This window comes from Leptonotus elevatus, unplaced genomic scaffold (genome assembly GCF_054856555.1).
Source record: "Leptonotus elevatus isolate MCC_2025b unplaced genomic scaffold, RoL_Lele_1.0 HiC_scaffold_65, whole genome shotgun sequence".
In the NCBI taxonomy this organism is placed as follows: Eukaryota; Metazoa; Chordata; class Actinopteri; order Syngnathiformes; family Syngnathidae; genus Leptonotus; species Leptonotus elevatus.
In genome coordinates, this window is record NW_028233732.1 from 146,624 (window position 1) to 164,143 (window position 17,520).

The window sequence follows — 17,520 nt, forward strand, 5'->3', positions numbered from 1 at the left end:
GGCACTTGAGGTGGTGATCGCTCACGCAACCTTAAATTCATAGTGTTTCTGCTTTTTGGCGTTGATTGCAGTACTATGTTTAAAAAGGAGAGTTCATTTGGTGAATCCGAGGGGAAGACCCTGGTCTCCCCCACCTCGCTATCTGGGCTCCCGGGCCTTCCCCTCTTCTCCGTGGACAGGGGAGACTCAGAGGACCGTTGAGATGCAAGCCTTTTATTATTTTGAGCACAAGTGATCTGGGTGTCTTCACTGTCAGCCTCATGTGGACTGACTTCGCTTGACTCGCTTGTGGGCATTTCTTGCAGCATCTCACTTTCCTCTGAGCTCTCGATTGGTGGGGCCGGCCTGCTCTCCTCCCCTTGCCCCTCCTCACCTGTTCCCTCTCCACCAATGACAGGATTTGGAGGGAAATTTGAATTTTCTTTGTGACATTCAATTTGTTTGTCAGCTTCATTTCCATTTCCTTGTGCCATTTCTTTTCCAGCCTTCAGTTTGTTGGCAAATGATTTTGGACAATTTCTGTAGAGGTGGTTAGTTTCCCCACAAAGATTGCACTTTCTGCCATTGGTACATTCTTCAAAAGTATGCCCAATTACTCTACATTTCCTACAAATTGTTTTCTCACACGCTTCCGCCAGGTGTCCATGCTCACCACACTTGCGGCAGAGCTTGGGCTGGCCCTGGTAATGTATGTAGCCCCGGTTTTCACCCAAGACTATCATTGGTGGGAGATGTTTCAGGCCCTGAAAGCCCTGGGGGTCCTGCCATTGTTGGATGGGTACCCGCCAGGCACAGTTCCAGATGCCGTCCTCATCCCTCACCTTCACAGCCTGGCCTTTAACCGTGCAATATCTACCCAGCCAAAAACAAATGTCTTCTGCATTCACTGTCTCATTAAACACTCTGACAATAACTGTTTTAGCAGCATTATCAGACAGTTTTTCAACATTGAACACAGAGAACTGGGCTTTCACATTTTCAAAACGAGTCCAAAATTCACGAAGGTTCACAGCAGAAGTGAAACTCACATCAAATCCCTTACTAAAGGGCAAAGTTATAATACAATTTAAATCCTCAGCTTTAAATTTCAGGGTTTGTTGGACAAGCTTTCTGGAGAAGTCCAGCCTGGACATCCACAGAGGCTCACCACCATCCCTTTCCCGAAACATAAATCGAACACTGTGGTGCCTCCGCATGCTGGCATTTGTAGCCGACATGTCGGAGACAACCACTTGGTCACAACTTCTCACGAACAAAAAAACAGTACACTCACCTTGGTCGTTCTCCTATAACACAAAGTTTAAACAACACAATAACAATACCCCTGCAATTGAGTTAGATTCACAGCCACAACAGGCATAGAATAATCTCTCAACAGAGGCGATCGCAGTCTTAGCCAAAAGGCCGAGAAGCGATGAAGAGGATAACTGACGGACTCAAGTACAGGCTTCTCGGTCTACCCACTCTCACAGTCGGTCATGTTACACCAAGCAGCGCTGCTCTTATGGACACTGAGACGGAGGAAACCTTGTCTGCTGACTTAACCATTCATTATTCACAAGCCTTCACATAAGCAGCTGCAGTCCAACAGCTTTTGCAGTCTTCCTGCAGGATGAAAGACCAAGCGCCTGCTGCGGTCCCGGCCAGACTTGTGAAGAAAGCCAGAAGACCATAGTCAAGTCTTGCTCATTTGTGTTAATTGGTTTCAAGACTATCGCTCTTAATTATTGACATACAAGCCAGGGAAGAGCGCGAACGCAGTTCCCCACTATCAGAAATTATGCAGTCGAGATTCCCACATTTGGAGAATTCGCAAGGGTCAATGCAGCCGCTAGTGCAATGGCTGCACCTCGCCCTGGGTGAACCACATTCTTGATCATGGTGTCACCCCTGCCAGGTAAGTATGCCTTCCTCAGCCTGGACACGGGGTCTTGCTTTTTTCCACTCACCCTCTTGAATGACTGTGCCATTCGTACACTGGCGAATGCCTGGCCCAGCATGATGGGCCAGTTTCTCTCAGTGGATTAGAACGGCGTGTGTACTTCGCACAGGGCGTTAGAGGAGGTCACAGGCACAACTGCGGAGCATGCAATAGCTGAATGAGCTCAAGTGTCAAGCCTCTGGAACGGGTTCGACTCACCGGGTTGGTGGACAGCAGAGTAGATGTGTGTCGGCTACGTCGCCTGCTTCCCAATTTGACGACATGGTTGCTTCCGCCACACCTACTTGTGCGCACGTGAGTATTGCCACAGCCCGTTTTCTCTGTCTAGATTAGCATTTTCGTTGACCAGCGGAGGTGGTGCACCGCTCCTGGAAATACTGCAATACCAGGATGATGCGCGGAATGGGCAAAGCAAGCTCTGAATCCCATCTCCCTGTTCAAAAAAGCAATTTAATATGAAGTCTCCAGATAGGAGACATATCAGATATTAAACTGATAAGAACAGATCAGCATGAGGCTGTCCGTAATCTTACTCCCCGCGATGGCACAGGTTTGGTCCGGGTCGATCAAATCCTGTAAAAACACAGACATACGCATAGCTAAAAGTTTGCTAAAAAGTTTGCAATCAACATTTAAAAGCGTAATTGGACGCCAGTTGTTCAGGTCTGTTTTGTCTCCTTTCTTATGCAGTAAAGTGACTATCCCTTTTCTAAAACTGTCTGGTAGTCGGTTTGTTTTGTCCAGTTCATTAAAAACAGTGAGTAAGTCTGGTGCTAAAATGTCCCAAAAAGTCAGGTAAAATTCCGAGCAGAGGCCATCCTCGCCCGGAGATTTTGCCTTCTTCAGTTGTTTTACACATGTATTTAGTTCTTCAGGTGTAAAATCCTGTGTTAAAGGCCCATTGTCAGTCACTGTTTTTTCAATGAAGTTTAAAACCTCTACCATTATCTCCTCTTGGGTATCTTTACGCTCATACAGTTTTTGATAGTAAGTTTCCACTGCTTCAATTATTTCATTATTTGTTTCTGTAATGGTACCGTTTTCTTTTTTTAGTTTAAAAATGCCCCCACCCTTGCTCATAATTTTTTTAAAGAAGTACCTTGTGCATTTTCACCTTCTTCTATTTCCTTCTCTCTGCTCCTTAATAAAAACCCTTTGCTCTGAATATCTGCCATAGCTCTCATTTCTTTTTTGATCTCTTTAATTTCATCATTAAAATTTATCCCCTCTTGTGTCAGATTAAAATACCTTTGCAGTCTCTTTTGCATTCCCAGCATACATTTCATTTCCTTGATTTTCTTCTCTCTTCCTGCTTTTTTAAAAAAAGTCTGAGTCCTTACCTTCATCATTTCCCACCATTGTGCCCGTGATTTGTAAAGGTCTTGAAGGGTCTGCCAGTCCTTGTACCGCTCCCTGTACTGAGAGACCAAAGTCTCGTCCTCGAGCAGGGAGCAGTTCAATTTCCACAGACCTCTTCCAATAGTCACGCCAGAAGAAAGTGAAAGGGTGCAAGACAGTATTAGGTGATCTGAGAAAAAAACAGGAGTTAATCTAGCATCAATCTGTGTCCAACCCCGTGTAAATACGTAATCTATGCGAGAGGCTCTGGTGCCGTCACCACTAAACCAGGTGAAGCCCTCCTCTCTTGGATGTATGGTTTTAAAGCAGTCTTCTAATTTGAATACGCGGCACATGTCTTGCAATAAAACCGATGTTTTGTCAATTTTAAAATCCTCCCCAGCTCCCTTCCTATCCTTCCTATTTAAAACACAATTAAAATCGCCTCCAATAATTAGTGGATTATGACCTAGCATGTGGGACTGCAAATTCTCTAAAATATCATACCTGTCATGCTTTTCATTAGAACCATAAATATTTAAAAGGCTAAGGTCCTGTTCTGTAAAAGTTAAGTGTGCTAACAGTGCTCGTCCGTCTCTCACCACTGTGCTCCCCTTTAAAACAATCTGAGGATTATTTATTAAAATGGCCACTCCATCATTTCTATTTTCGTTTGAGCCACTCCATAGTGATGGATGTGGCCACATTTCCTCCCACTGTTTGTAATTTCTTAAAAAAGGGTATGCCACATTCTTGGATTAAAAACAGATCAGATTTAAAAGTTTTTAGAAATGTTAAAACGCTCTGAGCTCTAATCTTTGACTTCACGCTTCTAACATTAATAGTTGAGAAGGTGAGGGTCATAGGTATGATTAAAAATAAAAAAATAAAAACACAGATGGGGTTACAAAATTTTAAGAGAACATTATTTTTAAAAAAACAAGGCAGTCGCTAAGGTATTTCTCGAGAGCGTATTTCTTCCTTTACCTCAGCAAAAGGGGCAGAGCTAAAACACTGGTCGTCTGTCAGGGGCACTTGAGGTGGTGATCGCTCACGCAACCTTAAATTCATAGTGTTTCTGCTTTTTGGCGTTGATTGCAGTACTATGTTTAAAAAGGAGAGTTCATTTGGTGAATCTGAGGGGAAGACCCTGGTCTCCCCCACCTCGCTATCTGGGCTCCCGGGCCTTCCCCTCTTCTCCGTGGACAGGGGAGACTCAGAGGACCGTTGAGATGCAAGCCTTTTATTATTTTGAGCACAAGTGATCTGGGTGTCTTCACTGTCAGCCTCATGTGGACTGACTTCACTTGACTCGCTTGTGGGCATTTCTTGCAGCATCTCACTTTCCTCTGAGCTCTCGATTGGTGGGGCCGGCCTGCTCGCCTCCCCTTGCCCCTCCTCACCTGTCCCCTCTCCACCAATGACAGGATTTGGAGGGAAATTTGAATTTTCTTTGGGACATTCAATTTGTTTGTCAGCTTCATTTCCATTTCCTTGTGCCATTTCTTTTCCAGCCTTCAGTTTGTTGGCAAATGATTTTGGACAATTTCTGTAGAGATGGTTAGTTTCCCCACAAAGATTGCACTTTCTGCCATTGGTACATTCTTCAAAAGTAGGCCCAATTACTCTACATTTCCTACAAATTGTTTTCTCACACGCTTCCGCCAGGTGTCCATGCTCACCACACTTGCGGCAGAGCTTGGGCTGGCCCTGGTAATGTATGTAGCCCCGGTTTTCACCCAAGACTATCATTGGTGGGAGATGTTTCAGGCCCTGAAAGCCCTGGGGGTCCTGCCTTTGTTGGATGGGTACCCGCCAGGCACAGTTCCAGATGCCGTCTTCATCCCTCACCTTCACAGCCTGGCCTTTAACCGTGCAATATCTACCCAGCCAAAAACAAATGTCTTCTGCATTCACTGTCTCATTAAACATTCTGACAATAACTGTTTTAGCAGCATTATCAGTCAGTTTTTCAACATTGAACACAGAGAACTGGGCTTTCACATTTTCAAAACGAGTCCAAAATTCACGAAGGTTCACAGCAGAGGTGAAACTCACATCAAATCCCTTACTAAAGGGCAAAGTTATAATACAATTTAAATCCTCAGCTTTAAATTTCAGGGTTTGTTGGACAAGCTTTCTGGAGAAGTCCAGCCTGGACATCCAAAGAGGCTCACCACCATCCCTTTCCCGAAACATAAATCGAACACTGTGGTGCCTCCGCATGCCGGCATATGTAGCCGACATGTCGGAGACAACCACTTGGTCACAACTTCTCACGAACAAAAAAACAGTACACTCACCTTTGTCGTTCTCCTATAACACATAGTTTAAACAACACAATAACAATACCCCTGCAATTGAGTTAGATTCACAGCCACAACAGGCATAGAATTATCTCTCAACAGAGGCGATCGCAGTCTTAGCCAAAAGGCCGAGAAGCGATGAAGAGGATAACTGACGGACTCAAGTACAGGCTTCTCGGTCTACCAACTCTCACAGTCGGTCATGTTACACCAAGCAGCGCTGCTCTTATGGACACTGAGACGGAGGAAACCTTGTCTGCTGACTTAACCATTCATTATTCACAAGCCTTCACATAAGCAGCTGCAGTCCAACAACTTTTGCAGTCTTCCTGCAGGATGAAAGACCAAGCGCCTGCTGCGGTCCCGGCCAGACTTGTGAAGAAAGCCAGAAGACCATAGTCAAGTCTTGCTCATTTGTGTTAATTGGTTTCAAGACTATCGCTCTTAATTATTGACATACAAGCCAGGGAAGAGCGCGAACGCAGTTCCCCACTATCAGAAATTATGCAGTCGAGACTCCCACATTTGGAGAATTCGCAAGGGTCAATGCAGCCGCCAGTGCAATGGCTTCACCTCGCCCTGGGTGAACCACATTCTTGATCATGGTGTAACCCCTGCCAGGTAAGTATGCCTTCCTCAGCCTGGACACGGGGTCTTGCTTTTTTCCACTCACCCTCTTGAATGACTGTGCCATTCGTACACTGGCGAATGCCTGGCCCAGCATGATGGGCCAGTTTCTCTCAGTGGATTAGAACGGCGTGTGTACTTCGCACAGGGCGTTAGAGGAGGTCACAGGCACAACTGCGGAGCATGCAATAGCTGAATGAGCTCAAGTGTCAAGCCTCTGGAACGGGTTCGACTCACCGGGTTGGTGGACAGCAGAGTAGATGTGTGTCAGCTACGTCGCCTGCTTCCCAATTTGACGACATGGTTGCTTCCGCCACACCTACTTGTGCGCACGTGAGTATTGCCACAGCCCGTATTCTCTGTCTAGATTTGCATTTTCGTTGACCAGCGGAGGTGGTGCACCGCTCCTGGAAATACTGCAATACCAGGATGATGCGCGGAATGGGCAAAGCAAGCTCTGAATCCCATCTCCCTGTTCAAAAAAGCAATTTAATATGAAGTCTCCAGATAGGAGACATATCAGATATTAAACTGATAAGAACAGATTTTTTCTTTTTCATGTTTTTATTGTCACTTTTCAATCAATTACAAATCACATTTCTCCAATATGGAGCATTCATTTTGTCTCAAATATGACATGTAAAAATAAAAACAAAATAAAAAATGAAAAATGAAAGAACATTCATATCTATTGTGCAGGAGCGTAGCACTGCATTACTAATTGGGACTTCATCCCACCCTCTCAAAAAGCGCTTGTCCAGGACCTGCCGGGTAGCCCTTTTTGCTCCTTCCCTCCTGGAGAGCCAGGCCGTCGCTGCCGAGACCTTCACAGTGTAGCTCCGGTTCCCTCCTCCGGGCGGGCACAGGCGACGCTTCTTGGTGGCTGTGTCCTTGGCCTGCCGCGTGCAGCTTCGATGGTCTCTGCAGCCATTCGGAGCACAGCCACGGGGGTAGTCTGCCTGTGCCTCCTTACCAGCAAGTTTCTGGAGGTCCACATGGCGTCTTTGATGGCGGCAAGAGTGAGCCAGTCTTTCGCAAACTCCTCTCGGGAACACTTGGCTTGGCTCACCCCATAGAGCACGTATTGTGCATTTAGGACCTCCCTTGCTGGCAAGTCCGGGAATTTTCTCAGGTGGCCGGCTGTTGCCCACAGGTCTACGGCAGCACTGCACTCCCAGAGGAGGTGCCTCACCGACTCCTGGGCGCCACAACCAGGTCGGGGGCAGGTTGAGTGCGCTGACATTCCTCGGGAGTGCATAACGGCCCTAACTGGGAGAATCTCGTGGGCCACCATCCACGACAGGTCCCGAAGTCTGTTTGGGAGGGCAGGATGGTTGGCGTTGCGCCAAACCGTTGTGGGCTTGCCGAATGCAAGCCCGCGCACTTGACTCGCTGTTTGCCGCTCCTGCACAATAGAGATGAGAGACTTGTGATTTTTCAAAATGTGACAATCTTCATTTTCCAATTTAAAATTTCTTAAAAATTTTGGGATAAAAGAATGTGCTGGTGGTAAATTAAAAGACACCGGAAGTCTTTGATCGCTGGGTATTAGTTTTAATTTACGGAGGTACGATCCCATCCAGAATCGTGTCATTGCTTGACTTTTGGGATTGCTGGATGGTCCCAGAGCATTTTGCAGATGGAGGGCCACATATCTGCTGCCCAAAAAGAGCTGGAGGTCCGGCACGCCTTTTCCACCCTTCTCTTTTGTTTTTTTCATCGTGTCCCTCCTCAGTCTTTCCCATTTAGAACCCCAGATAAAGTAAAAAATTGCACGGTCCAAATCTAAAAGCACATTTCTTTTTGGGATAAAAACTGAACTGATTAATAAAAGCAAGGGTAAAATTACTGCTTTTATTATTAAAATCTTCCCCTCTAAAGTCAACTCTCTCAGTCTCCAAAAGCCAAGTTTTTTTCTCACTTTCCCTACCACGTCGCCCCAGTTTGTATCCCCTCCCCCTCCCTTACTGAATTTAATCCCAAGTATTTTCTGGTCCGTTTGTATCTCCGTCAGGGGCAGTCCTGTCTTCTGTGTCGCGGTCCACGGTCCGTAAAACTGTGCTTGGGTCTTGTCTCTGTTGAGTTTAGAGCCAGACGCTCTTCCATACCAGTCAGTCAAGTCCAGGGTCCTTGTCACGGATAAAATGTCAGAACACAGGATGTTAATATCGTCCATATATAAAACACACTTTGTTGTGAGTCCCCCGCCCCCTGGAATACTCACCCCCTCGATCATTTTGTCCCTTCTCAAAATCTGTGCCAACGGTTCTATGCATAGAACATAGAGGAGGGCAGATAAGGGACAGCCCTGACGGACGCCGCAGTTAATTTGCACTGCTTTTGTCAAGTTCCCGTTGACCACAAATTTGCTGGTAATATCTCGATACAGCAGGCCCACCCACTCTAGATACCTTCCCGGGAAACCCCATTTTTGCAGTAGCCTAAAAAGGTACTGGTGCGAGATCCGATCAAAAGCCTTCTCAAAGTCTAAATTTAGGACTACTAGCCGCATATTTCTGTCTCTCGCATAACAGATGGTATCACGAATCAGCATAAGGCTGTCTGTGATCTTCCTCCCCGCGATGGCACAGGTTTAGTCCGGGTAGATCAAATCCTGTAAAAACACAGACATACGCATAGCTAAAAGTTTGCTAAAAAGTTTGCAATCAACATTTAAAAGTGTAATTGGACGCCAGTTGTTCAGGTCTGTTTTGTCTCCCTTCTTATGCAGTAAAGTGACTATCCCTTTTCTAAAACTGTCTGGTAGTCGGTTTGTTTTGTCCAGTTCATTAAAAACAGTGAGTAAGTCTGGTGCTAAAATGTCCCAAAAAGTCAGGTAAAATTCCGAGCAGAGGCCATCCTCGCCCGGAGATTTTGCCTTCTTCAATTGTTTTACACATGTATTTAGTTCTTCAGGTGTAAAATCCTGTGTTAAAGGCCCATTGTCAGTCACTGTTTTTTCAATGAAGTTTAAAACCTCTACCATTATCTCCTCTTGGGTATCTTTACGCTCATACAGTTTTTGATAGTAAGTTTCCACTGCTTCAATTATTTCATTATTTGTTTCTGTAATAGTCCCGTTTTCTTTTTTTAGTTTAAAAATGCCCCCACCCTTGCTCATAATTTTTTTAAAGAAGTACCTTGTGCATTTTTCACCTTCTTCTATTTCCTTCTCTCTGCTCCTTAATAAAAACCCTTTGCTCTGAATATCTGCCATTGCTTTCATTTCTTTTTTGATCTCTTTAATTTCATCATTAAAATTGATCCCCTCTTGTGTCAGATTAAAATACCTTTGCAGTCTCTTTTGCATTCCCAGCATACATTTCATTTCCTTGATTTTCTTCTCTCTTCCTGCTTTTTTAAAAAAAGTCTGAGTCCTTACCTTCATCATTTCCCACCATTGTGCCCGTGATTTGTAAAGGTCTTGAAGGGTCTGCCAGTCCTTGTACCGCTCCCTGTACTGAGAGACCAAAGTCTCGTCCTCGAGCAGGGAGCAGTTCAATTTCCACAGACCTCTTCCAATAGTCACGCCAGAAGAAAGTGAAAGGGTGCAAGACAGTATTAAGTGATCTGAGAAAAAAACAGGAGTTAATCTAGCATCAATCTGTGTCCAACCCCGTGTAAATACGTAATCTATGCGAGAGGCTCTGGTGCCGTCACCACTAAACCAGGTGAAGCCCTCCTCTCTTGGATGCATGGTTTTTAAAGCAGTCCTCTAATTTGAATACGCGGCACATGTCTTGCAATAAAACCGATGTTTTGTCAATTTTAAAATCCTCCCCAGCTCCCTTCCTATCCTTCCTATTTAAAACACAATTAAAATCACCTCCAATAATTAGTGGATTATGACCTAGCATGTGGGACTGCAAATTCTCTAAAATATCATACCTGTCATGCTTTTCATTAGAACCATAAATATTTAAAAGGCTAAAGTCCCGTTCTGTAAAAGTTAAATGTGCTAACAGTGCTCGTCCGTCTCTCACCACTGTGCTCCCCTTTAAAACAATCTGAGGATTATTTATTAAAATGGCCACTCCATCATTTCTATTTTCGTTTGAGCCACTCCATAGTGATGGATGTGGCCACATTTCCTCCCACTGTTTGTAATTTCTTAAAAAGGGTATGCCACATTCTTGGATTAAAAACAGATCAGATTTAAAAGTTTTTAGAAATGTTAAAACGCTCTGAGCTCTAATCTTTGACTTCACGCTTCTAACGTTAATAGTTGAGAAGGTGAGGGTCATAGGTATGATTAAAAATAAAAAAATAAAAACACAGATGGGGTTACAAAATTTTAAGAGAACATTATTTGAAAAAAAGCAAGGCAGTCGCTAAAGTATTTCTCGAGAGCGTATTTCTTCCTTTACCTCAGCAAAAGGGGCAGAGCTAAAACACTGGTCGTCTGTCAGGGGCACTTGAGGTGGTGATCGCTCACGCAACCTTAAATTCATAGTGTTTCTGCTTTTTGGCGTTGATTGCAGTACTATGTTTAAAAAGGAGAGTTCATTTGGTGAATCCGAGGGGAAGACCCTGGTCTCCCCCACCTCGCTATCTGGGCTCCCGGGCCTTCCCCTCTTCTCCGTGGACAGGGGAGACTCAGAGGACCGTTGAGATGCAAGCCTTTTATTATTTTGAGCACAAGTGATCTGGGTGTCTTCACTGTCAGCCTCATGTGGACTGACTTCGCTTGACTCGCTTGTGGGCATTTCTTGCAGCATCTCACTTTCCTCTGAGCTCTCGATTGGTGGGGCCGGCCTGCTCTCCTCCCCTTGCCCCTCCTCACCTGTCCCCTCTCCACCAATGACAGGATTTGGAGGGAAATTTGAATTTTCTTTGTGACATTCAATTTGTTTGTCAGCTTCATTTCCATTTCCTTGTGCCATTTCTTTTCCAGCCTTCAGTTTGTTGGCAAATGATTTTGGACAATTTCTGTAGAGGTGGTTAGTTTCCCCACAAAGATTGCACTTTCTGCCATTGGTACATTCTTCAAAAGTATGCCCAATTACTCTACATTTCCTACAAATTGTTTTCTCACACGCTTCCGCCAGGTGTCCATGCTCACCACACTTGCGGCAGAGCTTGGGCTGGCCCTGGTAATGTATGTAGCCCCGGTTTTCACCCAAGACTATCATTGGTGGGAGATGTTTCAGGCCCTGAAAGCCCTGGGGGTCCTGCCATTGTTGGATGGGTACCCGCCAGGCACAGTTCCAGATGCCGTCCTCATCCCTCACCTTCACAGCCTGGCCTTTAACCGTGCAATATCTACCCAGCCAAAAACAAATGTCTTCTGCATTCACTGTCTCATTAAACATTCTGACAATAACTGTTTTAGCAGCATTATCAGTCAGTTTTTCAACATTGAACACAGAGAACTGGGCTTTCACATTTTCAAAACGAGTCCAAAATTCACGACGGTTCACAGCAGAGGTGAAACTCACATCAAATCCCTTACTAAAGGGCAAAGTTATAATACAATTTAAATCCTCAGCTTTAAATTTCAGGGTTTGTTGGACAAGCTTTCTGGAGAAGTCCAGCCTGGACATCCACAGAGGCTCACCACCATCCCTTTCCCGAAACATAAATCGAACACTGTGGTGCCTCCGCATGCCGGCATATGTAGCCGACATGTCGGAGACAACCACTTGGTCACAACTTCTCACGAACAAAAAAACAGTACACTCACCTTTGTCGTTCTCCTATAACAAAAAGTTTAAACAACACAATAACAATACCCCTGCAATTGAGTTAGATTCACAGCCACAACAGGCATATAATTATCTCTCAACAGAGGCGATCGCAGTCTTAGCCAAAAGGCCGAGAAGCGATGAAGAGGATAACTGACGGACTCAAGTACAGGCTTCTCGGTCTACCCACTCTCACAGTCGGTCATGTTACACCAAGCAGCGCTGCTCTTATGGACACTGAGACGGAGGAAACCTTGTCTGCTGACTTAACCATTCATTATTCACAAGCCTTCACATAAGCAGCTGCAGTCCAACAACTTTTGCAGTCTTCCTGCAGGATGAAAGACCAAGCGCCTGCTGCGGTCCCGGCCAGACTTGTGAAGAAAGCCAGAAGACCATAGTCAAGTCTTGCTCATTTGTGTTAATTGGTTTCAAGACTATCGCTCTTAATTATTGACATACAAGCCAGGGAAGAGCGCGAACGCAGTTCCCCACTATCAGAAATTATGCAGTCGAGATTCCCACATTTGGAGAATTCGCAAGGGTCAATGCAGCCGCCAGTGCAATGGCTTCACCTCGCCCTGGGTGAACCACATTCTTGATCATGGTGTCACCCCTGCCAGGTAAGTATGCCTTCCTCAGCCTGGACACGGGGTCTTGCTTTTTTCCACTCACCCTCTTGAATGACTGTGCCATTCGTACACTGGCGAATGCCTGGCCCAGCATGATGGGCCAGTTTCTCTCAGTGGATTAGAACGGCGTGTGTACTTCGCACAGGGCGTTAGAGGAGGTCACAGGCACAACTGCGGAGCATGCAATAGCTGAATGAGCTCAAGTGTCAAGCCTCTGGAGCGGGTTCGACTCACCGGGTTGGTGGACAGCAGAGTAGATGTGTGTCAGCTACGTCGCCTGCTTCCCAATTTGACGACATGGTTGCTTCCGCCACACCTACTTGTGCGCACGTGAGTATTGCCACAGCCCGTTTTCTCTGTCTAGATTTGCATTTTCGTTGACCAGCGGAGGTGGTGCACCGCTCCTGGAAATACTGCAATACCAGGATGATGCGCGGAATGGGCAAAGCAAGCTCTGAATCCCATCTCCCTGTTCAAAAAAGCAAGTTAATATGAAGTCTCCACATAGGAGACATATCAGATATTAAACTGATAAGAACAGATACTACACTTGATCTTAGCCAAAAGGCCGAGAAGCGATGAAGAGGATAACTGACGGACTCAAGTACAGGCTTCTCGGTCTACCTACTCTCACAGTCGGTTATGTTACACCAAGCAGCGTTGCTCTTATGGACACTGAGACGGAGGAAACCTTGTCTGCTGACTTAACCATTCCTTATTCACAAGCCTTCACATAAGCAGCTGCAGTCCAACAACTTTTGCAGTCTTCCTGCAGGATGAAAGGCCAAGCGCCTGCTGCGGTCCCGGCCAGACTTGTGAAGAAAGCCAGAAGACCATAGTCAAGTCTTGCTCATTTGTGTTAATTGGTTTCAAGACTATCGCTCTTAATTATTGACATACAAGCCAGGGAAGAGCGCGAACGCAGTTCCCCACTATCAGAAATTATGCAGTCGAGATTCCCACATTTGGAGAATTCGCAATGGTCAATGCAGCCGCCAGTGCAATGGCTGCACCTCGCCCTGGGTGAACCACATTCTTGATCATGGTGTCACCCCTGCCAGGTAAGTATGCCTTCCTCAGCCTGGGCACGGGGTCTTGCTTTTTTCCACTCACCCTCTTGGATGACTGTGCCATTCGTACACTGGCGAATGCCTGGCCCAGCATGATGGGCCAGTTTCTCTCAGTGGATTAGAACGGCGTGTGTACTTCGCACAGGGGCACAACTGCGGAGCATGCAATAGCTGAATGAGCTCAAGTGTCAAGCCTCTGGAACGGGTTCGACTCACCGGATTGGTGGACAGCAGATTAGATGTGTGTCGGCTACGTCGCCTGCTTCCCAATTTGACGACATGGTTGCTTCCGCCACACCTACTTGTGCGCACGTGAGTATTGCCACAGCCCGTTTTTTCTGTCTAGATTAGCATTTTCGTTGACCAGCGGAGGTGGTGCACCGCTCCTGGAAATACTGCAATACCAGGATGATGCGCGGAATGGGCAAAGCAAGCTCTGAATCCCATCTCCCTGTTCAAAAAAGCAATTTAATATGAAGTCTCCAGATAGGAGACATATCAGATATTAAACTGATAAGAACAGATTTTTTTTTTATTTATTTTTTTTTCATGTTTTTATTGTCACCTTTCAATCAATTACAAATTTACATTTCTCCAATATGGAGCATTAATTTTGTCTCAAATATGACATGTAAAAATAAAAACAAAATAAAAAATGAAAAAACATTCATATCTATTGTGCAGGAGCGTAGCACTGCATTACTAATTGGGACTTCATCCCACCCTCTCAAAAAGCGCTTGTCCAGGACCTGCCGGGTAGCCCTTTTTGCTCCTTCCCTCCTGGAGAGCCAGGCCGTCGCTGCCGAGACCTTCACAGTGTAGCTCCGGTTCCCTCCTCCGGGCGGGCACAGGCGACGCTTCTTGGTGGCTGTGTCCTTGGCCTGCCGCGTGCAGCTTCGATGGTCTCTGCAGCCATTCGGAGCACAGCCACGGGGGTAGTCTGCCTGTGCCTCCTTACCAGCAAGTTTTTGGAGGTCCACATGGCGTCTTTGATGGCGGCAAGAGTGAGCCAGTCTTTCGCAAACTCCTCTCGGGAACACTTGGCTTGGCTCACCCCATAGAGCACGTATTGTGCATTTAGGACCTCCCTTGCTGGCAAGTCCGGGAATTTTCTCAGGTGGCCGGCTGTTGCCCACAGGTCTACGGCAGCACTGCACTCCCAGAGGAGGTGCCTCACCGACTCCTGGGCGCCACAACCAGGTCGGGGGCAGGTTGAGTGCGCTGACATTCCTCGGGAGTGCATAACGGCCCTAACTGGGAGAATCTCGTGGGCCACCATCCACGACAGGTCCCGAAGTCTGTTTGGGAGGGCAGGATGGTTGGCGTTGCGCCAAACCGTTGTGGGCTTGCCGAATGCAAGCCCGCGCACTTGACTCGCTGTTTGCCGCTCCTGCACAATAGAGATGAGAGACTTGTGATTTTTCAAAATGTGACAATCTTCATTTTCCAATTTAAAATTTCTTAAAAATTTTGGGATAAAAGAATGTGCTGGTGGTAAATTAAAAGACACCGGAAGTCTTTGATCGCTGGGTATTAGTTTTAATTTACGGAGGTACGATCCCATCCAGAATCGTGTCATTGCTTGACTTTTGGGATTGCTGGATGGTCCCAGAGCATTTTGCAGATGGAGGGCCACATATCTGCTGCCCAAAAAGAGCTGGAGGTCCGGCACGCCTTTTCCACCCTTCTCTTTTGTTTTTTTCATCGTGTCCCTCCTCAGTCTTTCCCATTTAGAACCCCAGATAAAGTAAAAAATTGCACGGTCCAAATCTAAAAGCACATTTCTTTTTGGGATAAAAACTGAACCGATTAATAAAAGCAAGGGTAAAATTACTGCTTTTATTATTAAAATCTTCCCCTCTAAAGTCAACTCTCTCAGTCTCCAAAAGCCAAGTTTTTTTCTCACTTTCCCTACCACGTCGCCCCAGTTTGTATCCCCTCCCCCTCCCTTACTGAATTTAATCCCAAGTATTTTCTGGTCCGTTTGTATCTCCGTCAGGGGCAGTCCTGTCTTCTGTGTCGCGGTCCACGGTCCGTAAAACTGTGCTTGGGTCTTGTCTCTGTTGAGTTTAGAGCCAGACGCTCTTCCATACCAGTCAGTCAAGTCCAGGGTCCTTGTCACGGATAAAATGTCAGAACACAGGATGTTAATATCGTCCATATATAAAACACACTTTGTTGTGAGTCCCCCGCCCCCTGGAATACTCACCCCCTCGATCATTTTGTCCCTTCTCAAAATCTGTGCCAACGGTTCTATGCATAGAACATAGAGGAGGGCAGATAAGGGACAGCCCTGACGGACGCCGCAGTTAATTTGCACTGCTTTTGTCAAGTTCCCGTTGACCACAAATTTGCTGGTAATATCTCGATACAGCAGGCCCACCCACTCTAGATACCTTCCCGGGAAACCCCATTTTTGCAGTAGCCTAAAAAGGTACTGGTGCGAGATCCGATCAAAAGCCTTCTCAAAGTCTAAATTTAGGACTACTAGCCGCATATTTCTGTCTCTCGCATAACAGATGGTATCACGAATCAGCATAAGGCTGTCTGTGATCTTCCTCCCCGCGATGGCACAGGTTTAGTCCGGGTAGATCAAATCCTGTAAAAACACAGACATACGCATAGCTAAAAGTTTGCTAAAAAGTTTGCAATCAACATTTAAAAGTGTAATTGGACGCCAGTTGTTCAGGTCTGTTTTGTCTCCCTTCTTATGCAGTAAAGTGACTATCCCTTTTCTAAAACTGTCTGGTAGTCGGTTTGTTTTGTCCAGTTCATTAAAAACAGTGAGTAAGTCTGGTGCTAAAATGTCCCAAAAAGTCAGGTAAAATTCCGAGCAGAGGCCATCCTCGCCCGGAGATTTTGCCTTCTTCAATTGTTTTACACATGTATTTAGTTCTTCAGGTGTAAAATCCTGTGTTAAAGGCCCATTGTCAGTCACTGTTTTTTCAATGAAGTTTAAAACCTCTACCATTATCTCCTCTTGGGTATCTTTACGCTCATACAGTTTTTGATAGTAAGTTTCCACTGCTTCAATTATTTCATTATTTGTTTCTGTAATAGTCCCGTTTTCTTTTTTTAGTTTAAAAATGCCCCCACCCTTGCTCATAATTTTTTTAAAGAAGTACCTTGTGCATTTTTCACCTTCTTCTATTTCCTTCTCTCTGCTCCTTAATAAAAACCCTTTGCTCTGAATATCTGCCATTGCTTTCATTTCTTTTTTGATCTCTTTAATTTCATCATTAAAATTGATCCCCTCTTGTGTCAGATTAAAATACCTTTGCAGTCTCTTTTGCATTCCCAGCATACATTTCATTTCCTTGATTTTCTTCTCTCTTCCTGCTTTTTTAAAAAAAGTCTGAGTCCTTACCTTCATCATTTCCCACCATTGTGCCCGTGATTTGTAAAGGTCTTGAAGGGTCTGCCAGTCCTTGTACCGCTCCCTGTACTGAGAGACCAAAGTCTCGTCCTCGAGCAGGGAGCAGTTCAATTTCCACAGACCTCTTCCAATAGTCACGCCAGAAGAAAGTGAAAGGGTGCAAGACAGTATTAAGTGATCTGAGAAAAAAACAGGAGTTAATCTAGCATCAATCTGTGTCCAACCCCGTGTAAATACGTAATCTATGCGAGAGGCTCTGGTGCCGTCACCACTAAACCAGGTGAAGCCCTCCTCTCTTGGATGCATGGTTTTAAAGCAGTCCTCTAATTTGAATACGCGGCACATGTCTTGCAATAAAACCGATGTTTTGTCAATTTTAAAATCCTCCCCAGCTCCCTTCCTATCCTTCCTATTTAAAACACAATTAAAATCACCTCCAATAATTAGTGGATTATGACCTAGCATGTGGGACTGCAAATTCTCTAAAATATCATACCTGTCATGCTTTTCATTAGAACCATAAATATTTAAAAGGCTAAAGTCCC

General features: G+C 45.5%; 6 non-coding genes and 2 pseudogenes across 6 annotated transcripts; all 8 read right to left on the minus strand.

Moving 5' to 3' along the window:
* Positions 1-1,740: 1,740 nt before the first annotated feature.
* Positions 1,741-1,905, minus strand: LOC147154525 (U1 spliceosomal RNA). The gene has a single exon (XR_015093232.1). It is a non-coding gene; the product is annotated as a U1 spliceosomal RNA (small nuclear RNA).
* Positions 1,906-2,294: 389 nt separating this feature from the next.
* On the minus strand, positions 2,295-2,463 carry LOC147154526 (U2 spliceosomal RNA; annotated as a pseudogene).
* A 3,587-nt stretch (positions 2,464-6,050) lies between these two features.
* Positions 6,051-6,215, minus strand: LOC147154527 (U1 spliceosomal RNA). Its single transcript, XR_015093195.1, has one exon. It is a non-coding gene; the product is annotated as a U1 spliceosomal RNA (small nuclear RNA).
* A 389-nt stretch (positions 6,216-6,604) lies between these two features.
* On the minus strand, positions 6,605-6,799 carry LOC147154528 (U2 spliceosomal RNA). Its single transcript, XR_015093338.1, has one exon. It is a non-coding gene; the product is annotated as a U2 spliceosomal RNA (small nuclear RNA).
* A 5,564-nt stretch (positions 6,800-12,363) lies between these two features.
* On the minus strand, positions 12,364-12,528 carry LOC147154529 (U1 spliceosomal RNA). The gene has a single exon (XR_015093358.1). It is a non-coding gene; the product is annotated as a U1 spliceosomal RNA (small nuclear RNA).
* A 389-nt stretch (positions 12,529-12,917) lies between these two features.
* LOC147154530 (U2 spliceosomal RNA) lies at positions 12,918-13,109 on the minus strand. The gene has a single exon (XR_015093245.1). It is a non-coding gene; the product is annotated as a U2 spliceosomal RNA (small nuclear RNA).
* Positions 13,110-13,433: 324 nt separating this feature from the next.
* On the minus strand, positions 13,434-13,598 carry LOC147154531 (U1 spliceosomal RNA). Its single transcript, XR_015093140.1, has one exon. It is a non-coding gene; the product is annotated as a U1 spliceosomal RNA (small nuclear RNA).
* A 371-nt stretch (positions 13,599-13,969) lies between these two features.
* LOC147154532 (U2 spliceosomal RNA) lies at positions 13,970-14,176 on the minus strand (annotated as a pseudogene).
* Between the last annotated feature and the right edge of the window lie 3,344 nt (positions 14,177-17,520).